Source organism: Pituophis catenifer, unplaced genomic scaffold (assembly GCF_029215685.1).
Source record: "Pituophis catenifer annectens isolate HBS135680 unplaced genomic scaffold, rPitCat1.0.hap2 SCAF_3, whole genome shotgun sequence".
NCBI lineage: Eukaryota > Metazoa > Chordata > Lepidosauria > Squamata > Colubridae > Pituophis > Pituophis catenifer.
The window spans coordinates 194,454,959-194,469,859 of NW_027256883.1; positions in this window are offsets into that span (position 1 = coordinate 194,454,959).

Consider the following 14,901-nt stretch of genomic DNA (forward strand, 5'->3'; position numbering starts at 1 on the left):
GAGACTCTGGATAAGATAGCCTCTGGTGCTGGACCTACAGATTTCTGAATGTCCTGTCCCCAAATTTCCCTCTTGATAACCTCATCCTGACATTTTTGCCCCAATTTAGTTTTCTCTGTTCCTCTGATTAGGCAGTATCTAATTTACTTTTTAAAACATATGAATGGTGCTGAATTGAGTGCTCCCATCCCCCACGATTTTAGCAATAGCACTTAGCACTTAGCCTCATATACCACCGCTTCACAGTGCTCCACAGTCCTCTCTAGGCAATTTGCAGAGTCACAGTACTGCTCCCAACAATCTGGTCCTTATTTTACTGACCTAGGAAGGATGGAAGGCTGAATCAACCTTGAGCCCGCCAGGATCAAAGGAATCAAATTCCTGGCAATGTGAGCAGTGTTAGCCCTGCAATATGCATTCTAACCAATGCGCCACCATGGCTATTTTGGATCTGTATCCAGTAGTCCAGATCTTGCTACCTCAACGGTCCAATATCCGAATACAAAACACACTAGTGATTGGATTCTTCGGTGACACAGTGGTTAGAGTACAGTACTACAGGCTACTTCTGCTGACTACTGGCTGCCTGCAATTTGGCAGTTCAAATCTCACCAGGCTCAAGGTTGACTCAGCCTTCCATCCTTCCGAGGTGGGTAAAATGAGGACCCAGATTATTGGGGGCAATAGGCTGACTCTGTAAAACCGCTTAGAGAGGGCTGGAAAGCACTGTAAAGCAGTATATAAGTCTAAGTCCTATTGCTATTTGATGACTGTAATGTTATAAGAAATTCTGAGCTTTATTTATTTATTTTATCATTCTGGATCATGGCTGACTTAAAGCCAATGGGAAAAACAAATCAGTCCAGATCTGACCTGCCTCTCTCCTCTCCATTTTTTTTTTTTTTTTTTGCAGGGCAAAAGAAAGCCACAATCATTTTCTGTTGAAATGAAAGGCTGCATTTTCATAATATTGGCTACCTCTCTGTAGAAGGAAATCACTGCCTCATAAATATAAAATGTGGAGACAACGTGGGAGTAAGTTAGAGCAAGGGCTCGGAGGCTGAGCAAATGGAGAGTGCAATTCCCCGAGTTCTCCAAAAGAAACAGTTTGCTGTCTAAAGAGCAGCAGATGCACAGAGAAGCTTGCAACTGTGCTAAGAAAGGGCTTTATGTCCTTTGCATGTGGTTAGATTATGTTAGAGCAGGGGTGTCAAATTTAGTTTCATAGAGGGCCATATCAGGGTTGTGTTTGACCTTAGGGGGGCTGGGAGTGTGTGGCCAGGGTGAGCATAGCCAGCTCGACATCACTCATGTCAGAGGTGTTTGTGGTGGCCAGAGTGCTCTGCCAGTGAAAATGGAGCAGGCTCCATTTACACTGGCAAAGGGTTGTAGGAAATGCTCCATTTTCGCTGGCAGAGGCACAGTGCGCTGGTCCTTTGCTATTTCTAGGATGGCCCCGCAGTCCAGATTTAAGCACTCCATGGGCTGGATCCGGCCTGTGGGCCTTGAGTTTGAGACCCCTATGTTAGAGGCTGTTGAGGACCAGCCTTCCTCAACAAGATGCCTTGGAGATTGTTGGGATTTCAATTCCCATCAACCTCCTTCACCCCAAGAAAGGAGGTAGAATTCAAAGCGGTTGGAGTAGTTGAATACCCTGCTCATCAGTTTACTTCCTGTCTCCCAGGCTGCTCATAAAGTTTGTGATCAACCCCTTCCTCAAACTCCAAGACTTGACAACTCTAGTATCAGGCAGCAGCAATTCCGAACATTTTATCAGGAGGCTCTAAAAGTTATATTATTGTGGGCAGGGTTCAGATTTGATTCTAAAGCAACAGTGTTTCTCAAACTTGGCAACCTGAAGATGTGTGGACTTCAACTCCCAGAATTCCCCAATCAAAATTCTAGAAGCTGAAGTCCACACTTCGTAAAGTTGCCAGGTTTGAGTAACATGCTGTAAAACAGGGGCGTCAAACTCACGTCATCACGTTGTCATCACGTGACATATCGCGGCTTTCCCCCCCCTTTGTTAAAATGGGGGTGGGCGTGACCAGTGCATGACTCATCCGGCCCTTGGGCTGCAAGTTTGACACCCCTGCTGTAAAAGGTGCTTCAGAGCCAGTGGTGGGTTGCTATTGGTTTGCATTGGATTGGACGAACCGGTAGCGGCGGGAGGCTCCGCCCACCTGCCTGGACATCTTTGCGCATGCGTGCCCACGAGCAAACCAGTAGCGACCAAAATTGAATCCCATTACTGTTCAGAGCATACCAGGATACAAATGTTTGCAAACTTTTCATGCAATTATCCTTTTCTCTCCAAGATTGCAAAGCAGTTGAGCTGCACCCTTGTCAGTAAGAACTGTTATATACAGGTAGTCCTCATCTTATGACCACAATTGAGCTCCAAATTTATGTTGCTGAGTGAAAAAATTGTTAAATGAGTTTTGCACAATTTTACGACTTTTCTCGCCACGTTTGTTAAGCGAATCATTAATGTTCTTAAATTAGTAACCTGGTTGTTAAGTGAATCTGGCTTCCCCATTGACTTTGCTTGTCAGAAGTTTGCAAAAGGGGATCACATGACTCTGGGACACTGCAACCGTCATAACTGTGAGCCAGTTGTCAAGCATCCAAATATATGACCATTGGGATGCTGCAACGGTCATAAGAGTGAAAAATTATCATAAGTTACTTTTTTCAAGTTACTGTTACTGTTATTGCTATAAGTTACTGTTGTAACTTTGAATGGTCACCAAATGAACTGTTGTAAGTCAAGGACTACCTGTAATGAGATTGATATTGCTTTAATTCCCTGGGTTGTTGAAATGATGTCCTACATTCAAGTTAAATGCATAGCACTCATCAGGTGTGGGGTTTTGACAATTATCCAGTTTTTCTCCTTGCTAGGAATTAAAAGATAGCCCAGTATTTTGTAGGCCTTAAAATAAGTCTGTGGCCTGAATTTTGACTAGGAGTGTGGCAACAGGATCATAGATTGTTTAGTCACATTGTCAGAATGAGATGTGCCTTAAGCACACAAGAGAATTATCCTATATTCCTTCTTCAGCTTAGTGGTTGTGTGAATCCAGCCATTGTGGCATGCAAATCATGGTTTATGGCAGTGATGGCTAACCTTTTCTGGACTGAGTGCCCAAAGCGTGTGTGTGTGCGAATGCACGTTTGTGCGCCTGAACCCCCAAATTCAATGGACACATGCCCCTCCCATGTACCCTGCCCCCACACATGCACGCACTTGCCCCGCCACCCCTTGCATGCGCATGCTGCCCCCCCGCTCCCCCGCCACCCCCCCACCCTCCCATACGTGCCCTGCCCCCGTGTATGCATGCGCCCTCCCACACATGCCCTGCCACCCACACATGTGCATGCTGGCCCACACATGCGCCCCGTCCCCACGTACGTACATGTGGCCTCCCCACACGTCCTCCCCTGTGCATGTGCATGCGGGACTCCCGCACATGCCCCACCCCCACACATCCACGCATGGGCCCCCGCACACACCCCTTCCCCGCGCATGCACAGCAGAGGCCCAAAGACCATCCAGTCAGAGCTGAAGAAGCTTCTTGGATGAGAAGCGAAACATCTTCAAAGAAAAACCAGGAAGTCCAGTTGCCTCTTGAAAAAAGCACCTGGTATAAGGCAAGTTTATCTTGGTACATACCTTGAATTAACATCCAAGCACTGATGAGGGGAAAGATGAGTAAGTTCTCAGAAGGACTGTGGAGGAAACAAAAGAGAACAAGCCTCCAGTGAGAGATTCTTTCCTTCAAACAGAAAGATTCTCAGACATTGCCAGCCTGGTTTCATGAGTCACAGCTGAGCCAGTCTAAACCTCAAGAATGTGCTTAAGAGAGGGTCAAGAAATCAGCAATGAAGTAAGTGATGCAACTGGGAATGATGGTTTCAGGTCAAGTTCACTCAGGCTGGAGGGAAACTTTTGCAGCCTAATTTGAGGAAATTTGTTTATATATTACAGCTACAGCTTCTTTTTTGGTAAGGCTCCTGTCCTGTAATTGTTATTAGTCAGTGGGCATCTTATTTCTCACCCATTCATGATAGTCTAGGATGAGGTCATATGAAAAGGAGTTTGGGGCTGGTCTGGTTCCCATCAGCCAGAATTTCCTCATCCATTTTATTTCCCCTCATCTGATTGATTTTCTCTTCCTCACCAAAAGTATTTTGTGACCAATCAGCATATGAGTGGTTCTCACTGAAACAGGATTTTCACTGACTTGTTTAGAAAGTTAGGTAGCCATTGTGACTAGGTGCTGAACAATTGTATCCTTCATAGAATTTATCTAATATTCAAGTTATTTATCTAATACCTCAGATTATTGCATTTTGGGGCAGTAGGTTTACAGTGAGATGCATTTTCTTCCATCTGCCCTGAGTGTCCCATAAAGATCATACTTAAGTGTGCAGAAAAGAGCAACAAAGATGATTAGAGGGCTGGAAGATAAAACATATGAAGAACAGTTGCAGGAATTGGGTTTGATGAGTCTAGTGAAAAGAAGGACTGGGAATGACATGATAGCAGTATTCCAATGTTTGAGGCACTATCACAAAGAAAGGGGGGGGGTTGTCAACCTATTTTCCAAAGCACCCGAAGGCAAGACAAGAATCAATGGATGGAAACTAATCAAGGAGAGAAGCCACTTAGAACTAAGGAGAAAATTCCTGACAGTGAGAACAATCAACCAGTGGAACAGCTTGCCTTTAGAAGTTGTGGGTGCTCCATCACTGGAGGCTTTTAAGAACAGACTGGACAGGAAAGGTATAGGGCAGTGATGGCTAACCTTTTTGCCATCGTGTGCCAAAAGCTGGGGGAGTGCGGGATGGTCGCGCGCGTGCATGCCCACACCCATAATTCTATGCGCCCTGCTCCCCACGCATGCATGTGCAATCCCCCCCCCATGCTCCCCTTGCTTTTGGCATGTGATGGCCCAGTGGCCCGGTAGGCCTGTTTTTTGCCTTCCCCAGGCTCCAGAGGTTTTCTAGGAGCCTGGGGAGGGTGAAAACAGCCTCCCCCCCGGAGGCCCTCTGGTGGCCGGAAACAGCCAATTTGCCGACTTCCGATGGGCCCAGAAGGCCCAAAAATGCGTGCTGGAGCTGAGCTAGGACAACGCTCACGTGCCCACCAATATGGTTCTGCGTGCCACCTGTGGCACGCGTGCCATAGGTTCGCCATCACGGGTATAGGGTCTCCTGCTTGTGCAGGAGGTTGGACTAGAAGATCTCCAAGGTCTCTTCCAACTCTGTTATTCTGTTATTTTGTTAAGACAGCCAGCTCATGCTGAATTCCAGGAGTTCAAGTCCACATATCTTCAAGTTGCTGAGGTTGAGAAACACTAGTCTAGGCTGTGCTCTGTGCTTCTCCTCCTCCATTGCCCACTTGAACTGTTTGGTCTTACTTAAATCCTCAGATTATTCTTTTTGTTCTCTTGTTTCTTCATTAAAAGTCTGTAGAGATTCTCAGTCATCCAGTTGTCCCAAAGGTGCTTTTTCAGGTGGCAACTGGACTTTCTTGTTTTTTCTTTTGAAGATGTTGCACCTCTCATCCAAGAAGCTTCTTCAGCTCTGACAGGAATGGAAGGATTTATGTTCCTTGCAGACAGCTAGTAATCTGCATCCTAATCTAATCAGAATAGGAGTACTACTCATGTGACCCTGAGGACATAGATAAACCTCCAAGTGCTTCAATGATCCACTAAAAGGATTCATATACTGTATGTATAAATTTGGGGGCTTCCTATTTTGGGTGTTGGTGGACTCTATGGGTTCCATAAACTTGCTTGTTGATCTGAGTAGCTTGCTGAAATTGTGTGTTTGATTGGATGTAAACATAGAGTCCAATCAAATTGCAACCTGTTCAAGAAGCTTCAAACAGTAACTGGTAGCCCTACTTTCTGTAAATATTAATCTACATATTTGACCATTTCAGTGCTTAGGTTGGCACCCAAGAGGCATCCAGAGGAACAGACTCTGTGATTCCTATTAACTGAAACAAGCAGTAGATACATGCATGAAACGGGAGCTGGAGATGACCACCTCCTTATTATTTCTCCCTTTTGGGTCAACCTGAAAGCCTTCACAGTTGGTACAATGCAACTTAGCAGCGGCTTCCTGTCAGATCATACATTTTGAACAGTTCAGACCAAGTTGGGGAATTGTTCACTTTTTCTTTGCCCATGGAATTGACCAAGAACAAATGGCAAGTGAAGTCAGACCCTTCTGTCGAGGGAAGAACTCATCTTTCATGAATCTTTGTTCTGCTGCCAGGTTATTATTATTATTATTATTTTCACACATCTCCACATTTTCCATGTGGAGCAGTTCTGTTCTGCTACAGAACTTTGGCAGTTTCTGCTGGACATTTCTGTTTCTTCTCAAGATGTTTTTCTGTCCACCCCCATTTTGTCCCATGTGGGAATTGTCAGTTTCAGAGATAACGAGAAGGATGGATTGCCAGGACAGGATGTTCCATGGACCCCTTGGTGCTGCGTGCAGGCAATTTTAATAAGTTATAATGGAGAACTCCAAAGGAAGTAACCTGGTAGAGCAGACAAGTCAGATTTATCAAAGTAGAGAGGAAATACTCCCCAGAAATGGATCTGGCATGAGTTCCCATCCACCAGTCCCACGCTCCTGTCTGCCACCACAAGCAACTGTTATCTGAAGCAGACCAATGTTTAAAATAGCCTGCAAAATAAATAGTCTCCACAGCTTGACTGATCCTCCAGAGTCTGTGGTTCATCTCAGAAACATTTATAGTTTTCTCTGGAGTGTTTCCGACATGAATTTCAGGACCTTCCAACTCCTCTCTTTTTCTCTCTGTAACATTAACAGACCTTTGGGGATTCTGAAAGCACAGTTTATAAGAGTGCATTTTAAAGAGAGAACGGGAAGGGGATGTTTCAGCTTTTCTCATCTCTGCTAGATGGACGGCCCTTGACTAAGGCCTATTCCAAACAGAGAGAGAGAGAGAGAGATCAAGCATCAGGTTCAGGGGTGGTATTCGCTTGCACTGGTTCGCTTGCACACGCCATGTCCACGCATGCGCCCGGCCTCAAAAACGTGCCTAAATAGGATGGCATGGAGCCGGGGTGTGTGGGCCCACCCGTGATTTCCACTACCGGTTCGGGTGAACTGGTCTGAACCGGCTGAATACCACTTCTGATCAGGTTTAAAACAAAGTGCCACTGGTGATGAGATTGTTTAATGCCCACCAATTGCAATATTGTCCTCTTAATTAAGTACCTTATTGTTCTCCAATTGCATCTATGTTCTTTATTCATTAACTTGGAGTGACTAAAAATTTTAAATACAGACACAAGATGAATGCTTGATCGAATGTTTCCAGGAATTAGAGCTGTCTGGGATTCATCACAAGACCCTCTAGCTGTACAAGTAGACTTACACACTTGTCACTTGTTTAGTGACCATTCGAAGTTACAATGGCACTCCCAAAAATGACTTATGACCATTTTTCACACTTACAACCGTTGCAGCATCCTCCTTGGTCATGTGATTTACAGTTGGATGCTTGACAACTGGTACATATTTATGATGATTGCAATGTCCCAGGCAGGGGTGAAATGCTCCCGGTTCGAACCGGATCGCCCAATCCGGTAGCAATGGCGGTGGGTGGTTCGGAAAACTGGTAGCAAAAATCCCTGCACACACCGCCCCCACATGCCCAGCTAAGCTGCATGATCATCAGAGGCTTTTTTTTTTTACTTTTAAAAGCATTTTTTCTACAACCTCTTCCAATGAAAAAATGCTTTTAAAAGTTTTTTTTACAAAAAAGTTGGCCATGCCCACCCAGTCACAATTCCCTACCACCACCACCAAGCCACGCCCACAGAACTGGTAGTAACAAATTTTACATTTCACCCCTGGTCCCAGGGTCATGTGATCCTCATTTGTAACCTTCTAAAATCAATGGGAAAGACAGATTCACTTAACAACCATGTTACTAGACTTAACAATGGCAGTGGTTCACTTAACAAATGTGGCAAGTTGTAAAAGGGGGCAAAACTCACTTAGCAAATTTCTCATTTGGCAACATAAATGTTGAGCTCAATTGTGGTTGTAATTAGAGGACTACCTGTATATATGACTCCTGAAATGGCCTTTAGGATTTTAGAAGCTATTTGATACCCTACTTGAAATAACTCTCAAGCCACATATATTTCAAAGCAGGAACATTCTCTCTCTAGGGCTGTGATGGCGAACCTATGGCACACGTGTCAGAGGTGGCATGCAGCGCCTTCTCTGTGGGCATGCGAACCCTTGCCCCAGCTCAGCTCTGCCACGCATGCGCGCATGCCTCCCGCCAGCCAGCTGGTCTTGAGGTCTCTGCCATGCATGCGCAGGGGGCAGGGTGCATATGGGGGGCTGCGCGTGCATGCAGGGGGCGCACATGCATGAGTGGGGGATGGGGCACATGCATGGGCCGTGCACACATGTGCTGGGCCCATGCAGGGTGTTGCACACACATACACCGGGGTGCATGCAGGGGGGGCGTGCATGCCTGGGGGCATGGGGCGCATGCGGGGTGCGTGCGCTCATTGCATTTTGGGGGTTTGCACATGTGCGTGCACGCATTGGGCACTCGGTCTGGAAAAGGTTAGTCATCACTGCCCCAGGGTCTGTTAATTCTCAATGATCACACATTTATTTGATCTGCCTACCTGTTCTTCCAATTAAAGAGAGCTTCCTCTTTACTGGAAGCTAGGAGTTTCAGGAAAGACTGGAAACAATGCTTTTTTTTAAAAAAAAAAAAATTGGAATCTGGACTCCAACTGAATCATAACATAACTGTAGCTAAACAGATTCCTAATCCTGTTGCCCCAAATCCAATCTCTGTTTTGCAACTAACCGGACTGCTGTAGATGCAAATTCAGGATTTAACCCATAATTATTAATCTCTCCGGTTCCTAGATAGGATGTGAGAGCACCAATTAAATATGTTTTAATGAACACAGTATACCCAGGGGTGCCTGAAATATGTAGGATATAGAAATTGATAGGTGGGTAGGAAGAGAGAATTTATGTTCTTTTGTCCCAAGTTGCCCATAATTATATCTAATGCTGCTATTTGCTTTTTTAAAAAATTCCCAATTAGGAAGAGAATGTGAGAAGAGAATGTATTTCTATTAAGAGTAGAGGAATTTAGTGACCAATTGTAAGTGTCAGCTTCCTAGCATAGGACCTTTAATCAAGTTGTTCTTTCCTCATCCTTGGATGGCTTCACAGCATCTGTTCCTGGCAGATCCTTCACTCTATCTGTGGCTCAAGAGCAACTCATGTCAGGCACAAGCAACCAGATCCACTCTTGAAAGCTTCACATCAGCTATTTTATTGCTTTCTACCTATATAATGAGAATCTCCCAAGTCCGCTTGCTTTCCCTTGAGAAGAAACAGATACAGTCCAGTGGAACGTAGAGGGTGTGTATGTCATGTTATGCCTCTTGTGCTGCACAAGGACTCAAGACTGGTTCCCTGCTTTACCCCTCCTCCTTGCCTGGCTGGGAGTTTCCCAATATGCCATTATCCATTTTTATCGTCAGCTGACCAAAGTGCTCATAAAGTGGTTTCCATCCAAGAAAAAGGTAGTTTTTCTTTTCCAGTCTTTCCTTTCAATCACTATAGGCTTCTTCGGAACAAAATACTATTAAAAATAAAGTTATTTGTTGCTGAGCAGATGTAGGTAGGATTATGCAGCTAACTACTTTCACAGTGCGACAGTCACATTCTTAACTCAAAATATACTGATTAGCTTTTAGTTGTGGTGGCAACAGCTATTTGTTAAGTTCATTTTGTTCTAAACAGGAGGAATTTCTAGAATGAGACATCAGTATCTTTAGAAAATGGAACAGAACTTTCTCAATCTTAGTACTGAGTAAAATTTAGTACTTACTATCGAGGGGTTGCCACAGAGAAGAGGCGGGACAACTTATTTTCTAAAGCACTTGAGGGCAGGATGAGAAGTAGTGGATGGAAGCTTCTCAAAGAGAGATCCAACCTAGAACTAAGGGAAAATTGATTGACAATGGAACAGCTTGCCTTCGGAAGTTGTGGATGCTCCATCACTGGAGGTTTTTAAGAAGAGATTGGACAGCCACTTGTCTAGAATGGTAGAGGTTCTTCTGCTTGAGAAGGGGGTTGGATTAGAAGACCTCCAAAGTCCCTTTCCATCTCTGTTATTTTGTATTCTACTACAGATAGTCCTCAACTTACAACAGATTGTTTAGTGACCGTTCAAAGACAACACTGAAAAATGTGACTTATTACTGTTTTTCACACTTCACACTATGACTGTTGCAGCGTCCCCATAGTCACGGGATCAAAATTCAGACACTTGATCAACTGGCTCATATTTCTGACAGCTGCAGTGTCCCGGGGTCATGGGGTCATCTATTGAGGCCTTCTGACAAGCAAAGTCAACGGGGAATCCAGACTCTCTTAAAAACCGTGCTACTAACTTAAACAACTTCAATGATTCATTTAACAACTGGGGCAAGAAAGGTAATAAAATGGGGCAAAATTCACTTAACAACTGTCTCACTTTGCAAGGGAAATTTTGGGCTCAATTGTAAGTCGAGGACTAGCTGTACTGGCCCACAATTCCCATAGTGCCTCGGTAACTTCTACTAGCTCACACTTCGTGAACAAACAGCCTATCCATTGCTGTTCATCAAAGATGTCACCACGTTTCCAAAACATCCCTTTGAAAGGGGGAATCTCTTAAGCATAAAGGCAATCCTCATCTTGCCGGTTGCATTCCTCTTCCTTCCAGCTTTATCCAACCAGCCCAGAGAGAAAGAACTTGAAAGGGTCAGAAAGAAAGGATTTGTAGTTGACTGTTTCCCCACAAGGAAGACTAGTTGCAAATCATCTGAACGAAAACAAGTCCTTTTCCCGACTTTTGATCTCGGATATTCCTGTATTTCCCAAGGGAAAATGTAAATCTATGAAGTTATTGCTAATGTTTCCTGCCCCTGACAGTGGAGCCAGTGGATATTTTCGTTGAGAAGCCAAAGAAAAGAGCTGGGGGTGGGAGGCGAGGGAAGGATGAATGGGGAGAAAGCAAGCATATTTTTAATGACTATAGGCTGTTTCCAATCTTAGTTTCACTTTTCAGATGGAGCCATTCCATTTTATGATGGGTTGAGGGGGTGGGGAAAAGAAAGGCAAAGAGCTTTTTAAAATAAAGCATGTTTTAACTTTAGCCAAACTTCCTCCAAGTGTTTATACTTCTGGCTTGCAGCTTGATCCATTTCAAATTGGCTTCTTTTGAAGCGGCTCCACACATCATCAGCCATCACACTGTGCCTTGTCCGTTGTATCTTAACTTTTCAACTGAAAATTATTTTTGGCTTCCTTCCATTTCATTTTCTTTTCTCCCCCCTCCCCCACTTACGTTGCTCGTCACCTAACCCCACTCTTAAATCAGAGCTGGTTTTCGGCACCCAAAGGGGGGGGATCTAATTCTACTTTCAAGCATTTTGGGGGTGGGGGAGAGAATTGTGAAGGTCTCTAACCTAAGAGTCTAGAGGAATGTGAGCTTGTGATACAGAGGAAAAGGGGGTGGGTATTCAACTAAAGACTTTTATCACCCACTGATGAGGATGTTAAGCCATTTCTTCCTTTATCCAGTTAATTTCTATACCATACTTCTTCCCAGAGGAATTTGGAGTGGTGTACAATAGAATGACTTTAAATAAAAAATCATCAGCAAAAAAACCCCACACAAATGGAAGCAGTCAAAGTGAAAGGCAATCAAAAAAGTAGAATTGTGTTAGAGCAGTTGTTTAATTTATAAATGCCTTGGTGAGAAACATATGTTTGGTCGTCAGCTATATTTTCCATGAGATAGAGTTCCACAATTGGGTGCTACCACTGAGAAGGTCCAATTCCTTTTATTGTGAACTAAACCAAATCCTGAACTCTGAGTAGCTTCCACCTAGCTGTCTGTAGTGCATACATGGAAAGGTAATACTGCGGCTGGCCTTTTAATCTTTAAGCCCTAAACCAATGATGGCTAACCTTTTCTGGACCAAGTGCCCAAAGCCCACCCGAACCCCCAAAATGCCCCCCCCACATGTGCCCCGCTCCCCGTGCATGTGCAGCAGGGACCCGAAGATCAGCTGGCCAGCGGGAGGCATGCGTGCATGTGCAACGGAGCTGAATTGGGGTGACGACTCATGTGCCATCAGAGAGGGCTCTGCGTGCCACCTCTAGCACGCGTGTGATAGGTTCGCCATCATGGCCCTAAACTTTACAAATGTCCTTCCAAATGTCAAAATAGTTCCTGTTGAAATCAATGTTAATGGTTTCTGAGTTGCATCTCATTCAATGGCATAAATAACAATTTTCTTTCATTATGTCATTTTGGCGGGTGTAGGAAGGACTGCATTTCCACTTCAAAGATTGTGTAAATCAGTATTTCTCAACCTTGGCAACCTTAAGATGTAGACCTCAACTCCCAGAATTCCTCAGCCAACCCTGCTGGCTGGAGAATTCTAGGAAGTTGAAGTCCACACATTTTAAGGTTGCCAAGATTGAGAAACACTGGGATAGAGTGTTGGCAAATATTTTTGTTTCCTCCTATTCTTATTTCAATTTCCAAATGGGAAGCCCATTGGCCTGAGACACCCAAAGAGCTAATGTTTAGGATGATAGGGATGGAGTTGGTTGCAGCTTTCCCTGGGACAGTTTTGCCAATTGTATTTTCTTCACACTGATTCATGTAGAAAAATGGACATGCATTACTTCATTTACTCGTACCGAATTGAGAGTCGTTGGGAAATCTATGGGGATGAGTAACTCTCCACTGTATTAACCCACATTTCAGGCTTGTGGAGAAAATAACCTTGTTTATAACCTTAGTTTGTTTAATATGTCTTAGCCATTATGCAAAGCCAGAATATTGGGTTACCTATGGCTCAATATAGTGTGAGAGTTTAGAATATGAGATAACGAAGTAAGGGAAAATCAATTTTCCAAACTAAAATAATAGGTGTTCTTTTTTATCCTATTGATGGAAAGTTTGAGATGAGGAATTTTGAGATGAAAAATATCAGGCAAAATATTAGACTAGTCTTTTGTCCTTGTTGCAATGGCCTAAACAAATGTTCAGCTTCTGTTTGGAGCTACACAAACACAAATATACACATATTTTTGTCACAGCATGGGAGTGATGTAGAGAAGAAGCTGATATCTAAAGTAAGGGATAAATTATTTATTTATTTATTTTTTAAATTTTTATACCGCCCCCTCTCCCGAAAGACTCGGGGCGGTGAACAGCCAAAATTAAACACACAATACAAACATTAAAATACTATAAAACGAAATTAAATTTATCTTTGGCTTCCCCAGTTTAAAACCCCTTACCCATAAAATTCCCCAATTAAAAGATTTTTAATGCTATTTTTAAACCAAGAAATAACAAAATACATTATGGTTCCAGGTGGTTGGTTAAAAAAAAGGCTAATAAAGTTTGGCTGGGCTCCATTTGGCTAATTTTGGTTAACAGTTAGTCTAATTGCTGTTTCTCAAGAAATTTCTTTATTTCTCTGTAGCCTGATAAATTAATATTAGTTTCTCTATTGTTTTACGAGAGATAGTTACCTGGTTTTATCTATTGGAAAATAGATAATTCAATAAGCTACCCAGTAGTGGAATGCTGTTGGTTTAAAAACTGGTTTGGGGGGCGCACTTCGCGCTGAAAATTGAGCATTTAGAAACTTAGCTGCTTACCTTCCAAGTCTGCAATGATAAGTAGAACAGTGGGGGGGGGGATCAGCTGTTCCACATGATTGAGATGAGCTAGAAAGCAGGAAATAAAGGACAGGAAGGGCAGGGGTCGGTGGATGGGCGGGGCCAGCTGATTGTTGGAGCTATTGGTTTATCCAAACTGGTCTGAATTGGCTGAATTCCACCTCTGAAGCCACCAATGAATTCACAGTTTGGGGGGGGAAAAAGAGGAATATGTTTTTTAAAAATAAAATCAATTGTCTTCTCATTGGATAACACAATAAAAGCTCATTTATGTAAACATATTCCATATCCTTATGTATACAGATAATCCTTGACTTACAACCACAATTGAGCCCCACATTTCTGTTACTAAGCGAGACAATTGTTAAAAAGAATTTTACTCCATTTTATGACCTTTCTTGCCACAGTTATTAAGTGCATCACCGCAATTGTTAAATTAGTAACATGGTTGTTAAGTGAATCTGGCTTCCCCTGTTGATTTTGCTTGTTAGAAGGTCACAAAAGGTGATCACATGACCCCGGGACACTGCAAATGTCACAAATATGAGTTATTTGCCAAGCATCTGAATTTTGATCATATGACCATGGGGATGCTGCCACAGTCATAAGTGTGAAAAATGGTCATAAATCACTTTTTTCATTGTAACTTCAAATGGTCACTAAATGAACTGTTGTAAGTTGATGACTACCTGCATGCTAACATGTTGGGAATATAATTATATGTGTTCTAAACCAATTACATAAATGAACTAATTATCAAAATATCAGATGAAAGTAGGAAAGCAGCTGCTCTTTTCCAGTGACAAATGTAAAACAGTTTGTACTAGCGAATTAGGTAAAAGTTTCACCATTTTCTTCTCTGAAGATACATGATATTCCCTTTGTGTTGTGAACTTTTTGCAATAAAGCTGCATAAATCATCTGGAAAGTCTTATAGTCTATGCAGTCCACGAAAAATATAATAGGATTTCATATTCAAGCTCCAACCCTTCTACGTGTAGACCACACTGATATGAACAGTCAAGTTTGTGGTTCAAAAATCCATCAAATCTACCTCCTATTATTCATTCTTCCAGTATTCCCAAGAATAGGGCATAGTTT